The sequence below is a fragment of the Pezoporus flaviventris genome, unplaced genomic scaffold (assembly GCF_033815535.1).
Source record: "Pezoporus flaviventris isolate CSIRO_AGI_PZ_B2104156 unplaced genomic scaffold, CSIRO_AGI_Pfla_v1 ptg000285l, whole genome shotgun sequence".
Lineage (NCBI taxonomy): Eukaryota > Metazoa > Chordata > Aves > Psittaciformes > Psittacidae > Pezoporus > Pezoporus flaviventris.
Window position 1 is genome coordinate 1 of NW_026892832.1, and position 23171 is coordinate 23171.

Consider the following 23171-nt stretch of genomic DNA (forward strand, 5'->3'; position numbering starts at 1 on the left):
GGGGTGCGGGGTGGGGGGGGTGGGAAACCCTGTGCTCCCGCGAGCTGGGAGGGGGGAACGAGTTGTAATCTTCCCCCGGTTTCAACCGACCGGGGACGTCTGTTCCTAGTTTCTCCGTTGCTACCGCGGCAGTTTTCTTTTCTGCCTTGTATCTTTTTATACAGTTCATTACTTCCCTCCGTGGTTTACCGAGTTTCTTTGCCTTTTTATAATCATTAAGTACTGAGTCAAATAGTTCATCACCAAACTTTCGCCACTCACTCTCCTCAAATATTGTATTAGGATCTGCAAAAAAAATCCCTTAGCCTTCCCTAGCCACTAGACCTGCTAGCTGCTTTAGAGTCTCAGGCTCTGTCCTGGGTTCAGCAGTAGCAGTCATTTTTTCTCCTTCTTGGTAGCTAGTGTAGTGCAGTGTTTTGACTTTCAGCTCGGGAACAGAGCTGATAACGATGTTTTGGTTTGGCCAAGGACTTTGTGAGCCTCATGCTCTGCCAGGGAGGAGGGGAAGCCGGGAGGAAGCAGAGACAGGACCCCTGACCCAAACTGACTAAAGAGGTATTCCATACCACAGCACGTCATGCCGAGGATGTAACTGGGAGTTAGCCGGAAGGGCTGGGAGACTGCAGGGTTGGAGGAGGTATCGGTCGGAGCTTGGTCGGGCTTGGGGGGCGAGTTATCGGTCAGCTGGTGCTGAGGTGTTGTATTCTCTTCCCTTGTTATTTCCTTTATCATTATTATCATTGGTGGTAGCAGTAGTGATTTGTGTTATACCTTAGTTACTAAACTGTTCTTATCTCAACCCGTGGGAGTTGCATTCTTTTCGATTCTCCTCTCCGTCCCTCCGGGAGCAGGGGGAGGGCACGAAAGGGGGGGAAGTGAGTGAACGAATTACCTGAGTGGGTTTAAACCACAACAGGCTCAATTCCCCGCTTTTTTAAAAAGCACTGTAAAAAGTTCAGGGCTCAGTTCCCCGCTTTTATAAAAAGCACTGTAATAAGTCCAGGGCTACCTCTCGGTCCATTTTCATGGCCAGCCTTTTCCGGATCGTCTTCTTCTGGGTCGTCCTGTAACCTCGGTCTCCGGATCGGCCTCCCGATGCAGCAGTGTCTGGTTCGCCCCAGCGGCGGATTTCTTTCGGTTGGTCCAAGCACCCGGGTCCGTCACGCCACCGCAGCAGCATTGCCCGCGCTTCCCGGCCGCTGCCGCCGGCGCCGCTCACTCGCGGTTCCGGGTCCCTGTCGACCGGGGCCCTGTATCCCGCTAGTCGGGGCCCTGTATCCGGGTATCCGTCGACCGGGGCCCTGTATCCCGGGTCCCCGTCGACCGGGGCGCTGTATCCCGGGTCCCCGTCGACCGGGGCCCTGTATCCGGGTCCCCGTTAAACCAGGGCCCTGTATTCCAGGTCCCCGTCGGCCGGGGCCCTGTATCCCGGGTCCCCGCTAGTCGGGGCCCTGTAATCCGGGTCCCCGTCGACCGGGGCCCTGTAATCCGGGTCTCCGTCGACCGGGGCCCTGTATCCCGGGTCCACGCTAGTCGGGGCCCTGTAATTCGGGTCCCCGCTAGTCGGGGCCCTGTAATCCGGGTCCCCGCTAGTCGGGGCCCTGTAGTCCGCGTCCCTGTTCGGGCGCCATTTGTAAGCGGCCAGGAGAAGCAGACAGGCCAACCCAATATGGGTGATAAGCAACTTCTACTTTATTTGTGACGCAGTTCACACATATATAGGAGTGGTATTCAGCCACTCCTTCTTGGCACAACAGTATTGGTTAGCCCCCACAGCTTCCTCCACATTCTCCTCCCAGGTCCGGTCTCCGGCCACCTGTGGGGGCCACCCCCTGCCTTGCTTGCACAGTCCTCCAGAACTCTATGGTTCTGCTCTTAGAGTCATTCTGCAACACATCAATCCATCTCACTCCCGCCATTTTGATGCCAATGCCTGCAACAGACACACAGCACCTGGAGAGAGACCACAGGTCAGCAGAAGAGCACCTGAAGAGCAGCACAAAGGAATTCCTGTAATGCTAGCCAGTAAGTCAGTTCCATAGGGGCCTCAGCCTCTATACAAATGCACATAGCATGGGGAATAAAGGAGTTACAGGTGTGCACACGGCTGTGGAGCTAAAACATTGGCATCATAGAGACATGGCAGGATGGTCCCTATGACTGGGGTGTTGGGATAGAAGGATATGGGCTCTTCAGGAAGAACAGGCCAGGGAGATAATGAGGAGGTGTCACCTTCTATATCAATGACCACCTGGGGTGCACAGAGCTCTGCCTGGGTATGAGGAGTCCAGTGGAAGGTGTCTGATGTGGTCTATTGTACAAGGGGGTTAGGTGAATTGTACAGGGGGGTTGTACAAGAGGGTATTGCTTAAGTTACATAGCTTGCTTAACAGATATATCGCTCAGCAAATACCAATCATGCTTTACCATGCAGTACCAGAACATAACCTCCTAATAAGGAAAACAGTTAAGTTTCAGCAAAAAACATTTGGACATAGACCAGACTCATCCAGGCTCCTAAAGAGCATGCGTGAGGACCAAGGGTGAAAAGTTCAGGCCTGAGGAAGACTCTTTTACTTCATCTGAAGACCCCTGCCCACGACCACCAGGAGGCACTGCACATGTGCATAGGACCTTTGAGCTCATTATAATGCGAAGCGGGGATACGACATAAATATGTATAGGCGTATTGTGTAACCTAATGCATATGTAGTACTTTAGAGGATAAATGGGGAGGAAAACGACACTGAGGTGCGGATGCCTTTCGAGGAGTAATCCCCATGCGCCTTCAGCTGAATAAACGCATACCTACGTTACAACTTTAACGAGTTGTGGAGTCTATTCCCCTGTCAGTCCCTGCCCATGGCAGGATGCTTGGAACTAGATGATCTTAAAGGTCCTTTCCAAACCAAAACTATTCTATGATTCTATGAAGTGATGATGACTAAGCAAATGAAAGATTATTATGTAAATTTATACTGCTTCCTAAATGTTAGGCTGATACTGTCTGCTGACAATAGAACAGACACTACAGGCTGGCAACCAATTACCTCAGTCCCAGATTCTGTGGCTGTATGTGCTGCAAGTGTGATAATCATAGCTTCAGAGGAGGAGCACAAATCAGGGTCCCCATGGGCTCCAAGAGGCCATGAGCGCATGAAGTAAAAGAAATATCTGACCTCAGAGCAGAACTATTAGGAGCTATGCTAATTTTTTCTCAGCAAGACTCAGTCTCACACAGGAGAGGCTTTGTACTTCAAGCTTTTAATGAGCCTTTGATCCTGAGATGGCTCTGGCTGAATGATTGTTTTGACTTTAGCTCACAAATAATAATTAAAAAAAAAGTATTTTGACAGGAAATACAGGTTTAAGGGTTTTTTTGTTCATTTTTTTTTTTCCTGTCAGAACATAACTTCTGTATTTATGCAAAGTGGGGAAAAATAATTGAGCTAATGGAATCATAAGGTGCATCTACTTGAACTTTCCCATCCTTTGCACCTTGAACAAGTGGAAAACAAACCTCTGAAACATGTCTAGCAAAAGCTATGGAGCCCCTAGAAATTTTTTAACTGTATTTTGCAGAATGCAACTGACGTTTCTAATACTCTTCTTAATTACAGTGTATAATTGTCATGGTTTAAACTCAGTCAGGCAATTCGTTCACTCACTTCCCCCCCCCCTTCTTGCCCTCCCCCTGCTTCCAGAGGGATGGAGAGGAGAATCAAAAAGAATGCAAATCCCACAAGTTGAGATAAGAACAGTTTAGTAACTAAGGTATAACACAAATCACTGCTGCTACCACCAATAATGATAATGATAAAGGAAATAACAAGGGAAGAGAATACAACATCTCACCACCAGCCAACTGATAACTCGGCCCCCCCAGCCCGACCAAGCTCTGATCGATACCTCCTCCAACCCCGCAGTCCCCCAGCCCTTCCGGCTAACTCTCAGTTACATCCTGGGCATGACGTGCTGTGGTATGGAATAGCTCTTTGGTCAGTTTGGGTCAGGTATCCTGTCTCTGCTTCCTCCTGGCTTCCCCTCCTCCCTGGCAGAGCATGAGGCTCACAAAGTCCTTGGCCAAACCAAAACATCATTGTTATCAGCTCTGTTCCCAGGCCAAAAGTCAAAACACAGCACTGCACCAGCTACCAAGAAGGAGAAAAATGACTGCTACTGCTGAACCCAGAACAATAATATAATGTATAATATAGTGGTCATTTTCGAGTCAAAATATCCATTCACACAGAGTGAGCTCAATTCAAATCCCCAAATTTTAAACCGCTCCTACAATTGGCTGATAACTTTCAACTAGCTGATGAATGTGCAATTTCCAGCTCAAATGATGTGACAAAAAGCCAGAAACTCAGTTTGGCTTACCAAAGTACCAAAAAAATATATAATATAAATGTAAATATAAATATAAATGTAAATATAAAAATAAACATGTATTAGTAGAGTTTTGGGATATTTTTTTTCTGTATGTTCAGAAATTTATTTCAAGAACAGACTGCACCGCGTATTAGTTGATTTCTAGGTTTTGCTACATAACAAAACTGTCTTCACTCACACATAGTAGCTAATTCACAGATGACTTCCACAGATAATAGCTAGTTGGATGATTTCCCAACAGACCTAAATGAGGTGTTTATAGCAAAGAGATTATCTTTTCTAACCATACACAAAACAAAAGGCAAACCCAGCAGCACAATGAGCTGCATGATTTAAAAAAATGATTACCATTAAGAAGGAGGGGATACTCCAAAACGTATTCCAGTTAGGATAAAGAGATATTAAAAGTGACAGTCAGAGGTATTGTGAATGAAATTCAGCCTATCACTGTTCTAATTATTTTTGCAAATCCAGAGGGGTTCTGAGCTGCTGCAAAAGAGATAAAAAAAAAACAACAAACAAGTCTTGAGGTTTGCCTTACGTGTTTCCTTGAATTTTAGCTGTAACATCACATAGCATGACTAGAGCGTGTCTCAGAGATGACAGGATTTCAGATACATGCTCATATTATTGCCGTATTCACCTGTATCAGCCACCATACACAGACCTGAGCCACTAATGGCCCAGCTGAGGAAGTGGAGAAAGCTACACCACACCTTTTCAGGGTGAAGCATAACTGGCTTCAATTTATGTTAAAACACTCTCCTGTTAACTACAGTGTTCCAGGAACATCTGTGGAAGCACCACAGATATCTGTCTTTGCAAGTGGAAAGAAGAGGTGGGGGCTCTACTTTCTGACTTGCAACAAGCTCTGTTGTGCCTGGTCGAGTCAGTCACGAGTAAGATAGTTTTCTCCCTTTCTGATAGCACACTGTGTTACCACTGAATGTGCACATGTCAATACAATGCATATTTATTATTAAAAAAAGAATGATTAAATTCTTAAGTAAATCTGGCTCGGATTCAGGGGATTCGGGGGCTGATCCTGCGCCGAACTCGGGGTCTCCGTTGCTTGCAGCTGTGTCTTTCTTATCAGATGTATCTCGTTCGGTATGTAGCCCTCTGCAGACCTGGCTCCTCCGTGACTGAGTTAAAATTTTTTTTTTTTTTTTCACTCTAGGGCGTAGTGGGTTGGAGAGGCTTGCAGTTCCTTTAAATCTCCTGCTAGCGCATGATCCCTATTGTAAGAAACTAAGGATAAGGGTATTGTTTTTAAAGTAAGCAAAATCAAAAATGTGGTATTTGAAACTGAAAATATATTTGGAATGGGTGAACTCTTGCTCGTCCCTGAAGCAGAATTTAATCTGTTAGGACGAGATTTAATTGTTGAATTGCAATTAGAAATTAAAGTGAAAAATCAAGAGCTAACAGTGTCTGCTTATCCTTTGACCGTGGATGATCAAAAACAAATTAACCCCGATATCTGGTACTCTCCGGACACAATTAGTAGACTGGAAATTCCACCGATTAAAATCCAAATTTCCGAACCCCACATACCTGTGAGGGTAAGGCAACATCCCATATCCCTAGAAGGACGGAGAGGATTAAAACCAGAAATTGATCGATTGTTAGCACAAGGAATCTTAGAGCCTTGTATGTCACCCTTTAACACCGCCATTTTGCCTGTAAAGAAACCAAATGGGAAATATCGGCTCGTACATGATTTAAGGGAAATAAACAAAAGAACTATCACCCGGTTCCCTGTAGTAGCAAATCCATACACACTGCTAAGCAAACTAGGACCCCATAACTCCTGGTATAGTGTGGCTGATTTAAAGAATGCCTTTTGGGCCTGTCCACTGGCAGAAGAATGCCGTGATTATTTTGCCTTTGAATGGGAAGACATAGAGACAGGCCGTAGACAGCAATTGAGATGGACCGTGCTTCCCCAAGGGTTCACTGAGTCCCCTAATCTGTTTGGACAGGCCCTGGAAGAGCTCTTAAAAGAATACCAGGTACAAACGGGGAACGTGCTGTTACAGTATGTAGATGATCTGCTCATAGCAGGGAATAATAAGGAGGATGTAAGAAAAGAAAGCATTCGACTTCTAAACTTTCTTGCACAAAAGGGCCTACGGGTATCACAAGAAAAGTTACAATTTGTGGAGGAAAAAGTGAAATATTTGGGACATTATTTGTTTAACGGCCAGAAGATATTGGATCCAGAGCGCATTAAAGGAATTTTGGAATTACCTATGCCTGTCACTAAGAGGCAAATTCAGCAGGCATTAGGGCTATTTGGGTATTGTAGGCAATGGATAGAAAACTATAGCTTTAAAGTTAAATTCTTATATGAACAACTGTCTAAAGACAAAATACCCAAGTGGACCCCTCAGGATCAAGAGCAGTTTGTCAGTCTCAAAAGAGAGCTAAGTCAAGCACCGGTTTTAAGCCTACCAGATTTAAAGCGGCCATTCCATTTATTTGTTAACATACATGAAGGAACGGCATTCGGAGTACTAACTCAGGAATGGGCCGGACAGAAGAAACCGGTGGCATACCTATCAAAGCTGTTGGACCCTGTGAGCAGGGGTTGGCCGAGTTGTTTACAAATCATTGTTGCTGCTGCCTTATTACTTGAGGAAACAAATCGCATTACCTATAATGGAGAAGTTGTCTTATATGCACCTCATAACATCAGGGGAGTGTTACAACAAAAAGCAGAAAAATGGCTTACAGATAGCCGATTATTAAAGTATGAGGGAATACTTATAGAATCCCCTAAACTATCTTTGAAAACTATTGGAGCAGTTAACCCCGCTGAATTTTTATACCCAGGAGAAGGTAATGAACTATTGCACAATTGTTTTCAAACAATTGAACAACAGACACGCATTAAAGGCCCAGTGACGAGACCCCACTGGAAAGTAATCAGTACTCCAGGTGACACCAAGATAACCCTGAAAAGATAACGTAATGATAGAGACTTTATTTGATTATTTCACCGCATTATCTTTTGGTATAAAGTGTGTATTGCTGTTTATATTTGTTATAATTATTTCTCTTTATTTCTATTATATATGGAAGCGTACAAAGTGTGTTGAAGGAAATTGCTAAACTTATGCAACCACACAATAGTGAATATAGAAGATATGCTGATGTAAATAATATATGTACTCTAGATATATGAATTAGGTGTAATAATTTGAACTGCAATTGTTATCCATTTGCTTGTTTTAGGTGTAAGGTATGCCGGGATAAATGGTGGACACACTGTGAATATGGATACCCTCTGATAGGAGTTTGCACACAGTGTTGGAAAATCCAAAGAACTCTCACTGAGTGGAAATTAAAACAATTAGAGTCTAAACAAGAAATTATTCGGGAATCCCATGAGTAATGGAAGATTTTTGCCAAAGGAGTAAACCCTCAATATTCTTGTTACCACTCCAACGAACCAGTCCCCTTTGTAACTGAAATTTTGGTTATAAAGTGTAGAAGGGAAGTACTAACCGTGCCTTGCTTTGCCCCATTAGTTAAAGCTGCAAAGTGGGAAGCCTATGTAAATAGGCAGAAAGCCCGAAACAGCTACTCTCCTGAAGAATTCCCTTGCTGCCAAGAAGATGGTACACCCCGTGGCTCGAAGCAACCAAGTCGACGGGCGAGGCAGAGGAGGAACAAACTGTGGAGAAAACGGCCAGAACAATGGGACGCAAAAGCAGCAATGGCCAAACTTCCCCAGGACTGGTAAAAATATACTTAAAATAGCAAAATTGACAGACACCCTTTTTCCTGGTATACCGTTAGTTTTGTTATTGATAATAACCCAAGTAAATGGAAACCCGCATGAACCATTAAGATGGGAATTAATATCCTGGGAAACATCCAAAGTGATAGCCACCTTCATTGGGGCGGGACAACCTAGCTTCCCTGTACAACCTGTATGTAGATTTCTTTCAGCTAATTGTGAAAATGTATCACCATTTTATATGTGTCCCTCTTCTGGACCCGCTTATTGTAACCTCCCTGGACATTATTATTGCGGATACTGGGGATGTGAAACAATTGCTTCTGATTGGTCGGTATCATCTCCAGATAGATATCTGAAGGCAACCTGGGAAAAACTATGCCTATTGTAATTGTGAGGTATTACCTTGTGAGTGTTATGATAAATGTTGGGATTGTGGAAAAAGGTTTACTTGCAGTGCCGAGAATGAAAGTAACGTCTAATAAACAATAATAGGATAAAAAGAAAAAGGGGGGATTGTAAGAAACTAAGGATAAGGGTATTGTTTATTAAGATTATGTTAAGCCCAATGTAAAGGTTAGGCAACAAAAGATGTGAAATCGCTTACTCAAACAATCACCAGACACAACTTGTGCAAGATAAGATAACCGTAATCGCTTACACAAACTAAACCAAGTACCGCTTAGTAGATGTTGACTAAAGATAACTGTAAGATGTTCCAGGAACTGTCGGAGATAAGACAAACAACTCCATATAAGGACATATGAGTAAAAGGTCAACTATGGAACAAAGGAGGAAAACTTCTTACTTCAGTCTCAAGGATCACCAGGAGGCAGAGGTTGACCCCCTAACAACAGCGGAAGCATGCGCAGAGTACCTCCACTACTTCATGAACACGGAAGTGAGATGTATAAAAAGGAGCTGTTTGAACTGCTCAGCACGGCAGCTGGCAGAGCGCAGACTCCCCTGTCGTCCAGCGCTGTTTTTGCTCATATTCTACTTGCTATAATTAATAAAATTTTAATTGGATTATGATCCGTTGTGGTCTCAATTTATGACACTATTTTTTACTGCGTGTTTCAAAGTGGCGCCGCAATCGATCCGGCGCCGAGGCACCGCCCTCTTTCTTTCGGATTCCTCGACATTTATCATGCGTATACCTTCTAATATACTTTCTCTGTCCTTTTCAAAGTCCCTACTTTCGGAACTGGGGTGGTGGGGGAGCAGGGGGTTACACCTCCTCCACGGCACCTTCTGATAGAGGGGGAGAAAAGAAAGGGGGGGGTGCGGGGTGGGGGGTGGGAAACCCTGTGCTCCCGCGAGCTGGGAGGGGGGAACGAGTTGTAATCTTCCCCCGGTTTCAACCGACCGGGGATGTCTGTTCCTAGTTTTTTTTAGACTCTAGGCAATATACAGTATGAATTTGTGTATTGTAAAGAAAATCATGAGATTGTTCTTTTGTTTATAACAAAACTTGAAAGACAGATTCTTCTAATAAGTGATGAGAAAGAGAATAAGATAAGCATGTACTGGTTCTGAACAGGCAACTTTGAAGAATTTTGGCATATAGTTCTGTGGTATGTTTCATATCAGGATAATTTGACTTCCCACAAAGCTGCTGTGAAGTCTCCTGAAAAACTCAGTAATTCCACTATATGAAGTTCCCTGCTTTAACCTTTTGACAGTCCCTCTGCTGATATCGTCTAAACAAATGGAATGAAAAAAAAAAAAAAGCAGAATAAGTTCCTACCCTCTCTGTTATATCCTATATAAAGACAAATAGTCTTTTCCATTTATTTCAAGTCATTGGAATACATTGAAATATATTGAAATACGTATGTATACATAATATATAGGTATTAGTTTTTGAGTTCCTCTTAGTTTGACCAAGAGCCAACCACTTGTCAGTATTACAGATTCCATCTACATGCTTTTTAGCCTAGAAACTCTAGTTATTATTTCCAAGTAGTGATTTCAAATCACAGGGCCAGTTCATCAGGGACTGTAAATAGGTAGAACTCCATTGACTTCACTGACAGATGATTTGTTTCAAAGTATGCTGTAAATAAAAATATTTTGAATAATATGACATGGTGATTGACACTTTTAATTTGGAAGACCTAAAAGCACAAAGTTTTTTAGTGAATATGTGTATTTATGTATGAAGCTAGGTTAACAGCATTCCCAGGAAGAAAGTGACAACTCTTACTTAGTTTGAGTTCTTACAGCAGTAGAGTGTGGTCACTTTAGCAGATAAGATGCTACTTATTATAGAATCATGGAATAATCTGAGTTGAAAGAGAACTTAAAGATCATCTAATTCCAACCCTAAAAACCCCACTGAACAAAACTTGTGTTTAAGCAACGTACTTATTTGATAAGTAGCAAACAGATTGTAGCCAGGAAAATTGTTCAATGCATAGGAGAGGAGAAGAGATCTAAGTTTTCAGTGAAGTGTAAGTTTCCCCCATGTGAAATTCCCTCTTTAACACTAGTCCATGAGCTGAAAGACTACTTATCCATAAGTATGTCTCCAGATATAGAAAATCTCTTTTACTCAGATTTAGTAGGGTAACTGGAAATGTCCCATATTTGTGTTTTGATCTGTGCAGGCTCATGTATCACTGAAATGTCAGCATTTATTATGTCACTGTTGCAGCTGAGACAGGGACAATCAGTCATCCAAGAGACTTTAAAACTGTACCATGAGACAGTATTTGAAATATGTGACTTTGTAACACAGCTTCAAACTTTATCAAAGAGGAGGGAGAATTTATGCTGGAGGGAAGAATTGTAATGGGACCTCACAGGGATTTATATAGATAAATTAAAAATTAGATTGAATTGAATTTGTGTTTATATTGAGCCTGTCAGACCAAAGACATTCTGAAGTGCTTAAAACAGCAATGAGTTACTTACTGGCGTCAAAATACAGAAAACCTTTACACAGATGAAATGTTTTAAAGCACGATTTTAGACAGGCTTAGATCATTTCTTTAACTGCTAATGAAACAATAATGGAACATACATTTATTATATAATTATTATAATGGAACATATGTATACAGTATATACATAATATAATCTATATTAAAATATATATTTGTTTTAAATATAAATATATCATAGTTGTATTAATTATATTCATATAATATATTGTATATGACATATTACATATATTTATTTAAATAGTTATATGAGCTTTATAGATATCAAACTTATTTTTAAAGATACAAGAGGGATAATTTTGTGGTTAAACATGCAAATGGTTAGCTCACAAGTGCAGAAGTTTGTCTTCCGTTGGACACAAAAATTATATACCAACAATAAAAAGACTGGATGAAAGGCACAGAGTAAAACCAAATATCTTTTCCAAAAAGCCTGTTCAAAAGATATTTATTTTTAAATTTTACTAAAAAAAAAAAAAAATTTAAGAAAAATTTAAGAAAAATTCAAACTGGGCATATTTTTGTAAACAACTCTACTAGTCAATGCTGTAGTCTATGCAGGGGGTTTTACAGAGCTATACTGTGCAAAGGTGTGCTTAGGGCCAGCTACAGATTATGTTGAAAAAAGCTAAAGCAAAATCCATCTTATCAACTTCCTTTACTGCTAGCTACACCCTTGAGTGCAATGTGCAGTTATGTTGTAGCAAAAGTGCCTTTTAGTATCAGCTTTTCCATGGGTCACTCACCACCTTCCTAGTCTGCTGCAGGTCAAATAACTACCCGTGATGTTGATTATAGGTTTTAAAGAGTCTTTTGCCTTTATACTCATTTGGATTTCTTTTGATGTATTATGCCATCAAAAGCATATAATTGTAGGCAGCTAGCCATCATAATTCAGTGATACAGCCATCTTTTCCAGTGATTTTTTTTTTTCCCTGGGTATTTTTTTCTATATAAATGCACAGTGTATAGGGACTATATTCATTACCTTGATTTAAGCAGAAACTCTCTTTGCCTTAGTGGCAGACGCAGAAATAAGGCTTTGCTGCAGAGCAAGGAACACTTGCTGGCTTAAAACAATAATAAATAAAAATAATAATAACAATAAAAACAAAACTAATGACAATAAAAATAATAAGTAGCACAAAAGCTGGCTTAAAATTAAGTTGGAGGTTGACACAAGCCTATTATCCATTTTCATAAGAGACCACAGAGTCACCAGATAAAATATGACATGGCCTATTTCACCAAATTCAGTGTTTCAAGTAAAATTTTGAAACCTGTAGAAAGCTGTCGTGGTTTAAACCCAGTCAGGCAACTCGTTCACTCACTTTCCCCCCTTCTTTCCCTCCGCCTACTCCCAGAGGGATGGAGAGGAGAATCAAAAGAATGCAACTCCCACAGGTTGAGATAAGAGCAGTTTAGTAACTAAGGTATAAACACAAATCACTACTGCTACAACCAATAATAATAATGATAAAGGAAATAACAAGGGAAGAGAATACAACACCTCAGCACCAGCTGACTGATAACTTGCCCCCGCAGCCGGACCAAGCACTGACAGATACCTTCTCCAGCACTGCAGTCTCACAGCCTTTCTGGGTAACTCTCAGTTACATCCTGGGCATGATGTGCTGTGGTATGGAATACCTCTTTGGTCAGTTTAGGTCAGGCATCCCCTCTCTGCTTCCTGCTGGCTTCCCCTCCTCCCTGGCAGAGCACGAGCCTCACAAAGTCCTTGGTCAGGGTAAACATCACTTAGCAACAACCGAAAACATCGGTATCACCAGCACTGTTCCAGCTACCAAGAAGGAGAAAAATGACTGCTACTGCTGAACCCAGGACAAAAGCTTATTTGGGAAAAGCATGAACATGTTCAACTTTGGTATAACAAGTTTGTGTTTGTGTTAGAGACCAATACCTAATATAGAGCACTAAAGGGCACTAAAGTTGCTGAAGCAAGGTTGGATAAAAAATAAAATGGATTTGAATCACTATGACTTACAGTGAGCGAAACAGAAATGCCAGGGAACATATTAAAGTTTTAGTGTTTCACAGCAGAATAACATCCAGCGTGGTGCCATCACCTGCACTCTTTCTTTCTGTGGAAAGGAAGTTGTGTGAATTGGAATGCTGAACAACTTGTGTCTGTGCTCTTGATGTCTTACTGTTTGCTGTTATTATGATATGGCTTGGCTTTACCACTACATGTTGTTAATATGCTTCATTGCCAAGTAGGCTGCCTCACTTCACTCATTTGTGACTCTGAGTCTACCAACACCTTGCCTCTATCAAGAGCTCTGGTATGAATCTGAACTACAGTAAATACAAATTTCTTATTGATTGTTAAATTCATATAATTACTACAAATAACAGATTACAGTGGTCTTCTCCAGAATGTTCAGAACGATTTAGCTAATAAGGGAGGCAGAGAAGCAGTTTTGATCTGTGACATAAAATTCCTCATGGGAGATATGCTGTGAAGACATGTTGCAAATGGTTGAGAGCTTTTCCTGAATGGATCTTCCATCACAGAAGAGATTGCTGTGGCCGCAATTTTTCACAGACAGTGTGAAAATTCTGTTGGATCTGGGATGTAATTTCTACTCAAAACTGGAGAAACTGGGAGAGACTTCTGAAACCATCCGTAGCATAGTGATTAAAGCAGTTGCCAGTGGGGATTAAAGTTCAACAGTCCCTTCAGGAGACCTAATTTCAATGCCCCATTTTCCTGTCAAGCGTTGTAACAAAAAAAGCTGTTCTCATTTCAGTCTGAAATAGGAACAGTTGAGTTGCCTCAGCTATGTTAGAGGTGAGAAAACAGGAAAACATTTGGCCTCTGACAAATACTTGAAATTATAACTTCTAATTGTCTACAGTCATATGCCATTCTAACGTTACAGAAGCAAAATTCACAGTGTGTGATTTCTTCACATTATCGAAAGTAGACTTACATAGAAATTATGAGGTTTCCTGGGGCAACTGCAGAAGCAAAATACTGCTGTAGTCATCCACCACAAAGTTCCAGAGCCATAAATCTGTAAATCTGTGTATGTAGTTAAGAAAAAAACCAGAGCATAGAATCCTCCTCAGACCATATTGACCCCTTGTCTTGGGTTCAGCAGTAACAGTCATTTTTCTTCTTCTTGGTAGCTGGTGCAGTGCTGTGTTTTGACTTTCAGCCTGGGAACAGAGCTGATAACAATGATGTTTTGGTTTGGCCAAGGACTTCATGAGCCTCATGCTCTGCCAAGGAGGAGGGAAAGCCAAGAGGAAGCAGAGACAGGACACCTGACCTAAACTGACCAAAGAGGTATTCCATACCACAGCACGTCATGCCCGGGATGTAACTGGGAGTTATCTGGGAGGGCTAGGACTGCAGGGATGGAGGAGGTATTGATGGTAGCAGTAGTGATCTGTGTTATACCTTAGTTACTAAACTGTTCTTATCTCAACCCATGGGAGTCGCATTCCTTTCGATTCTCCTCTCCGTCCCTCCGGGAGTAGGGGGAGGGAAAGAAGGGGGTGAGTGAGTGAACAAGCTGTCTGGCTGGGTTTAAACCACCACACCCTTATTTTAACTGAAAGAGTTAAAATATTTTTGTTTGTTTTTCCGAATAATGAGAAGAAATAAGAAAGCAGTACAGCAGCAGGTAATACAGAAATTTGTCCTTAGCTAGGGGCTTTGTAAGTGCTTGTAAAGAATACTGAAGCTAAATGATGCATCAAATCTGGTACCTCACTAAGAAACTTGCTGCTTGCTTTGACATAGAACAATCACTAGTGACATTTATAAAACTCAGTGGATATCTTGAATTTCTAGTAGGGAATTTGATATTTCAAAGTTAACTTCGATGTTTATAAACAAGATTGCAAAAGCATGTAGTCTGGCAGAGCTTAAGACCACTAGCATTACAGTAATAAGTTTTCAAAATTTTTTAAACCACAGGTGCTCAATCCAAGATTTATAGGGTGAATCTGGATGGACTCTGTAAGAAAAAAAAGTCTCTTCATTGAGATTCAGAACCTGACAAACAAATACCTCCACTTCATCCCTGAAGGTAGCTGTGATAGGGTGTATCAGGCCAGCAGGAGCATCAAGCATTTGGAGCTCTGTTAAGTGGCACTCCTGCTATGTGTAATAAAAGGAGATACGCTGATGGCTGAGAATATCTTTCAAAGGGTTGGTTGTTGATGTAATTCTCTTTGATGTTAACAAGGATAACCCCTATCAGCTCTAACAGAGGTTGTGAGCATTCCTCTAACATTAGATCAAATGAGGAGTTAACCTGTCCATGTCACTGTGGCAGCACTGCTGTATAACTCTCTCCTTTCTCCCACTCATCAGACAACCCTTTATTATCATTCTGGTGGCCAGAGCTGTGTGTCTGGGGAAGGAGAACTGCGGGATTGGAAAGTACAAGGTGAATGTGTTAATCATGCTTCATAACATTACAAATGTACCCTGCTGGTATTTTCTCAGAGGGATTTTTTGTTATAATAATTGAGTCAGTCAGCATGAATTCCTACATGTTCATCTTGGCCACAGATTTTCCCTCTCTGCCTCAAGACAAAGCTTGGGACACCTGCTAGTCTTTGTGTGAGAGACAGAGTGACTTCAGCCAGAGTCATGCTGTGTTGCAAAGAAAGGGAGGCAGATGTTGGCAGGAACTCAGGGAATGCTGCAAAGCTGCTGTGCCTTCCCTGACTTATAGATATTACTAGACTATCCTTGCAGGCTTTGAGAACACCTCAGGTTGTACAGCCCTATGAAAATAATACTTCAAATGTAAGATATGAATCACTTCAAGCCAGCAGGGTAGTGTTATGTTGGGTCATTTGAAATATATGTGCTTAAGGAAGTGAGAACTGCTTCATTCATCACTAAGGCAAGATGCTTGAAGACCTAGATTATGAAGAAAAGAAAGTGTGTGATCATGTGCAAATTTTGCAACAGAGCAGCTAGGCATTAAGCTCCAGGAAATGTGGCTTCTTGTTGTCAACGAGAAACTGAATGGATTTGAAGACCCTTTACAGCTCTGTCTCACTATAACCGATATCTTAAAAATGTCAGCATTTCAAGAACTATTGACAATTTAATTAATTTCTGAAGTATTTGACAGACGTTAGTCAGTCTAATTCTTGGATTTTGTGTGATAAAAGAAAGGTTTAACTCACACCTCTGTTTTTTCTATGAGATACCTCTTAAATGCTTCTTGTAAATTATTTGCAACTAATTCGTATTTAATTGTTTGGTAACGAATAAAAACTACTTCTATTTATAGTGTTATCATAACTTAAAAGTTAACCGAAAGAAACATCGATTATACTATTGAAAAAATATGAGCAGGAAAAATGCACTCTAGTAGGAGATCTTGTAGTGGCAGATATAGTGACTATTCTTCAAAAAGAGTAGCAAAAGTAATGACTGAATCCACATTTTTTGTGACTAGATAATAAATGACACTTTAGACTGCTTACTTAATGAACTTTATTACCAAGCTTGGAATAGAATCCAAATGAGGCCTAGGTATACAAAATTTAACAAGTCCAAAATAAACACGGAGAATATGCTAATTGTCCTGGATGATGATGCTGAGAGCAGATCAGGAAAATCTTACAGATTTCTATGCTGCTTTACCAAAAGCCAGGTAATACATAGAGGCTTTTGTTTGTTGTCTGAGAACTTGAATTGGAATTTCGAGTTTCCCAAAAGAAAAAACATACAGATGAAGAAAGTTCTTCCCAAATGTGTCAAAATGGATGTAATTTTATGTTTCAGTGAAAAATGAGTAAAAGCCTTAGTTGTAGCCAAGTTCCAAGGCACAACTGAACGGGTCATTTGCACTTATCACAGTGCCCTGAAAATAAATTTCTGAGGACTCCCAGGTGAAGATCATGTAAATGCCTGGTTTATTCCACAGCTGGTGGTGCTGACTGTGATTTTCAAATACCTAGTTTGGAGTGGGAATGCCCGGAAGACTATTACACTGCAGACACTTGCCTTAATAGCAGAAGCATCTGTGCTGGAGCATGAGAAGAAATAACCAATGCCTGTTGGCAACTGTCATGGTTTAAGCCCAGCCGGCCACCCACAATCACACAGCTATTAGCTCACTCCCCACTCCTTCCTTCCTTAAGCTCCCAGAGGGGTGGGGAGGAGAATCGAAAGAAAATAACTCCCACAGGTTGAGAGCAGTCCAGTAACAAAGGTATAACACAAAACCACTGCTGCTACCACTGGTGATAATGATGATAAGGGAAATAACAAGGGAAGAGAATACAACCACTCACCACCCACCGACCAATACCCAGCCTGACCTGAGCAGTGATCTAGCCCTTCTGGGTAACGCCCCCCAGTTTATATAGTGGGCATGATGTGCTGTGGTATGGAATACCTCTTTGGTTAGTTTGGGTCAGTTGTCCTGTCTCTGCTTCCTCCCAGCTTCCCCTCCTCCCTGGCAGAGCATGAGACTCAGAAAGTCCTTGGTCAGAGTAAACATTACTGAGCAACAACTAAAAACATCAGTGTTATCAGTGCTGTTCCCAGGCTGAAAGTGAAAACCACAGAACTGCACCAGCTACTAAGAAGGAGAAAAATGACTGCTACTGCTGAACCCAGGACAGCAACTCAGCAACAGCTTCTGCTTCTCCAGCTCCAGAAAAAAGGGTCCTCAAGGCCAGTGGTCTGGCACTGTATGTGTCTCACTACAAGTTTACAAAAAAAGTGCAACCAGCTGCTGTTGAGAATTGCTATTTTTTACATACTCTGAAAATGTCAGAATCAGGTTGAATTTAGCCATTAAGGTGATGATTTATGCAAAATATTAACAGTTGACTGCTCTTGATTTATGAGATCCTCATCTGTGTTTGAAAGGCAACACATGCAGTTTGCTTTTCCTTGCAAAACTTTTTCCCCTGATTTTTCACACTTTTTAGGGAGAGCTTTTCTTCTTTTCTTCTGGGAGATTGTCCTCTTCTTTATATCATATTTGAAATGCTTTCTACATCTGTTCAGAAAAAAATTATTTTAAAATTCTAAAACAATACAGAAATAATACAAACATAATACAGAAATGGAGATAGCAACACAGCACAAACAAGTTTATTTTCACAAAAATTAGTCTAAAATTGGTAATGTTCAAAGATAATTTTTTTAGCACGCTGATAGAAGACCTAAGAATTGGTAGTCAGAGGTTATTTTCTTGCTGCTGACATAGGAAAGAAACACGTGAATTTGCAAGGCAGTAGATATATGCATCCATTGTAAAACACCTTTCAATTACATCTGAGGTCTAACTTAGGCATCATACTGTTGGCCTTCTTTACATTCTGTATGAATGAACCAACAGAACCTATGTGTGAAAAGTGCTCATTTTCTCAGTCTTCACAGGGTACGCTAAAAGTAAAGTCATCAGCATGAAGAGCTGAAAAGGCAAAATGGTGCAATGAAGAAGCATAAGTTCATGCTTTTCTCTTTTTCTTCAATACTCTGATTAATGTATTATTGGAGAACCTGCAGGTACAGACTACTGCACACAGAAAAACCAAAACCTGTGTAATGCAACAAGAAAGTTACTATTTAATCTGGATAGAGGAGAGTTTACATTTCTGGATAGAAATAAAGGGGAGCTGCCTACATGGATGTAAGAATAAATGGCTAAAGGATTTCCAGCCTTGCTCTGCTGCTGTTCCAACCTGGCAACATAGTTTGGATCCATCACAAACAGGGGGCTATAATTTTTTCAGAAACAGGCCACCCAGACTGCAGACAGGGGAAACAGATTCCTTTGCACCCTCTTGTGCAAATACACCAGAGTGTCTCCAAAGCACAGAAGCAAGCACTGTAAGCTCTGGACTGTACATTTGAGCACACTTACATAGCTGGCTGGAACACTATTATGGTTACAAGTCGTACCTGAAACAAAAATCCCTCCCTTCTATTGAACCCAGTAGTGCTCAGGCAAGCTTTCCAGGCCTACAGTAATTCTCAGGCTGGGGTAAATGCTCTGAATTATCCTAAAAAATTTCAGTTCATTGGATATATTTTCTATCCAGTGATAACTCTACGGGCAATTAACTCTAAAAACATGTTTAAACCACCATTGTCAAAGTTTCCCTTATAAAATCAGCAATTATGAAATCACCAAATGAAGTGAATCACAAAGGACAATGTATGGAGAAATGTTTTACAATTAACTAGAGGAAGTGAACGCTGGAAAAATGATGAGGCTAGAAAGTCCAAAGAAACAAATAGACATTCTGATTGACATTGGAAAGAGGTTGTATTTACTACTTTTCGTTTAGAGAAGTGGAAGTGGAATCTTGACCTAGAAAGTCAATATATAGGGGATTAAAAAAAGCATATTGTGTAAAGCTTGGTATAAAATGAATTAACTTGTATCTTATGTTCATTGTTGGCAGAAGTCATTGTCTTTAGGCATGTATATGAGGGACTTGAAAGCTTGAAAAAATCAAAAAATATCATCTATCTCTCTGGCAGATGTTTCTTGAATTTCTTTCTAAACCTCCTTAAGCTGTCAGCTCTCATCCTTCACTATTCTTATTGCTAAAAATGTTTCATGTTTAATGTGAATCTGCCTTGTTGTGATTTAAACTAATTATGTATGTCTTATACAGCAGTGACATGGAGAAGTAGAGCAAATTATCACCTTCCTTTTTGCAACAGCCTCATATGAATCTGAAAATTGCTACAACCGCTTTCCTGGTAACATTCCTCCTCAGCTAAATAACCCTAATTCACTCAATATTTCTCTGTGAGCAAGTTTTTCTAGACCTAATATCCTGCCTCTTGTTCCCCTCAGATTCTCTTTAGCTGGCTCACAATCTTTCTGAAAGTGTGTCTCTCAGAACAAAGTACAGTATTTTAGCTAAAGCCTAGCATTTGCAGCAGAACAAAAGGATTACTTAATATCTCTTGTTAGTTTCTGCCTTCCAGCATAAACTTACATCCCCTGCATCAGGAAGACATTGCTATAGTACTGAGCATACAACCCACTTCATCCTCAGATCTTTGCTTTGGAACAGCTGCCTAAAGACTTCCATGTTCTGCATTTGTGCAATTAAGCATTTCTGCCAAATTTGACTTTTCCTGTGGAACAAAAAAATGACGATGGTAACATGAATTCTCTGGTGCTAAACTGCCCTGGTAATAAAGGAAGGGAGGGAATCTGAAGTGTCAGCAGTTTACAAAGGAGTTATTGGAGTGATCAAAGGAAGTACAAACCAGCTGAGATGCAGACCACCTGAAATCCATATTGGGTGAAGTAAAGAACTAGTGTACATACAGTCAAACATATAGGGAAAGAGGTGGCATGGATTTGTAAGAAGAAATTCTATAATGTAAATCTACAAGAGGGTTTTGGTTGGTTTGATTGTCTTTTGGAGACTAATTAAGAAATGAAGAAAGGATATCTGGTTAATGCAGTCAACATGGGTATATGAAAGGTTTTCCTAAATTAGTTCAATAAAGACTTTTCAGGCCTGTAAACAGCCCTGGGATAATGTTTTTGAATGTAGAGATCAAAGGGTGTGACTAAAGGTTTCTGTGCTGTCCAGCTCAGTCACAAGTGACCTAGAAAAGAGAATGAATGACAAACTGACAGTTTTGTAATGATACCTAAGGGCCATCTCAGAGGAACTGCATATGGGCTTTAGAAGGTAATACAATAGGTGAAATTTAACATAGGTAATTGTGAACAAATGCATGCCGATAAAAATAATCTGAATTTCATATATAACATTATCCGAGCAAACCATTACCACCTGGGTGAGACCTTGATATTTTCATGGTAGTATTGCAAACTCAGCTTAATGCTTAGCAGCAGATCAAAATAAAAATAATGTAAGAAATTACTTGAGAAAATAGAGACTAGAACAGAACGTAAGTTACAATGAAAATCTGTGGTTCATTCCATCTTGTATATTATGAGTCCTTAGAAAGTGTGTAACAACTCAAAAAGAATCAGTGAAAGGTAGCAAGAGTGATCAGAGGTTTGGAATAATGTCTTTACAAAGAGCAACAAAGTATGCTGGAACTATCAATTTTGAAAGAAACAACAGAGAAACAATAAAACAGATCAATTTTTTATTTTTCCAGTATTCTATTCTCATAGAAGACATTGAACAGAGCTTGCAGAGCTTGCACTTTACAGGAAAATAAATAAGGGATACAGATCTTCAACTTACGGTTAACCTGAAGAACTCCTTTGTTAAAAGAAGCTGTAAATGTTGGTGCTTTACAGTAGGGTTCTAGAGTTCATATTCATAGCAGAAAAAACCTTTGAGAGTTACTGAATATATAGAAGCTATTTCTGGAAGTCCCAGTGTTACATGTGATTGCAGCTTGGGGGAGTACATAAGGTAAATATCACCACATGCTTATTGTATATTTTTTTTAGCTTATCTGCTTTAGGCGAGTGTCAAAGACACTCTGGGCTTTGGGTATGACCCAGTATAAATGTTCCCTAAGGATGAAAGAGAAATATTTCCTAGGGATCTGGAGAAACTGTAAGATTGGTAGTAACCTGAGCTACAATTTACAGCCAGTGAGCAGGGATTGAGAACAAACCTGGAAAAAAGGAAGTCCCTTGCAAAGACATAGTGGGATGAGAGAGATATTTTTAAAGATATTTTAAAGATATTTTAAAGATATTTTTAAATCCTTTTTTATCTTTATGCTATCTTCTGTAGCCTAAAAAAAAAAAGCCTACTATAATTTCTGTTGAAATAAAACCTGATCTATTACTACAAACATTCTTCTGTTCTTTTTAGAGTACTTAGTTTTGAGGTAAAGGCTCAGTCTATCCCTCTCAGATGTTTAACTGACTTAGTCCTGTCATACCTATATGTCCTGGGTGATCCTAACAGTTTTACACACAGACATTTCTTTGCCTGCTGTCCTGATTTGGCAATATACTATGGAACTGCAATAACTTTAAGTGACAGATTTGTAAGAAGAGAACCACAGATATTTTTTAAATGGCAAAATAACCTTAAATATGGAAGACCTATAAGCAAGGCCTACTTTTCAACAGCTTTCAAAATCAGTGATTTTGCTAACGTGTTCCTTAGACTTCACCGTCACAAATTCCAACTCAAGAAGAATAATGTTTGCGTTTCTGCAGAAGCGTTATGTCAGGCATGGCTGGGATATTTTGACAGGTAAGATAAAACTGAATAATAAAATTAGGGTCAGATTAAATAATAGAAAATGTAGAGTCATGTACTCTCAAAAATATTTACTATTCAGTAAAGTTCACCACTTGAAAATAAGGAGGATGACATCTCTGCTGTGCTTCTATGCAGGAGGGTGACAAGCTGCTGGCATACACAGGAAGTATATTTTCAACTAACAGAGAAAAAGCTTATCTAGAGACACTAGTTATGTCAAAGATCGGAGTAGAGGTGGGCTTATGATGAAAGAGTAAAATAGCTTGTCTAGTTTACTGAAGACTGAGCAAGTCTGTGTAAATATAGGTGCGAAACAGCAAAAAGGGAGAATTGGAAATTAAGCTAAAAGTTGATTTATTGAAGAACTCTGAGGTGGAACAAACTTTGAAAATAAGTAAAATGCAAAACAGAAAGGAGTCCCAAAATATCGCTGAACTGAGGTTTAAGGATGGCTCTCAAATCAGTGTAATAGAAGCAAAAACCCACTCTAAAACTACTGCTTTTGAGGTTAAAAGTGATTTTTGAAAATTGTGGTTTTATATGGTGCCTACAGTATCAGAAGACTGTATCTGACAACACAGGTTATTCTTCTTAAGCTAATGTTTCTGAGCCTGGGAGTCACAAGTCATCCTTCAAGGAGTATCCAGGCTTGAATCTAAGTTTGAGCTATATTATAATTATGGGAATGGTATCCTGTTAGCTACAGCTGTGAAAAAGACATGAAGTTGTTAATGTTAATTCAAACTTTAGCTTTGTTTATTCCATGTGATCCAAATGAAATGCACATCAGTGCAGAATTTGGAATCGCTATGGTCATTTTTTTTAACAGAGGACATTTCTGAACTAGTTGTTTACAAAGCCATTAGCATATTAATGGCTTAGTATGG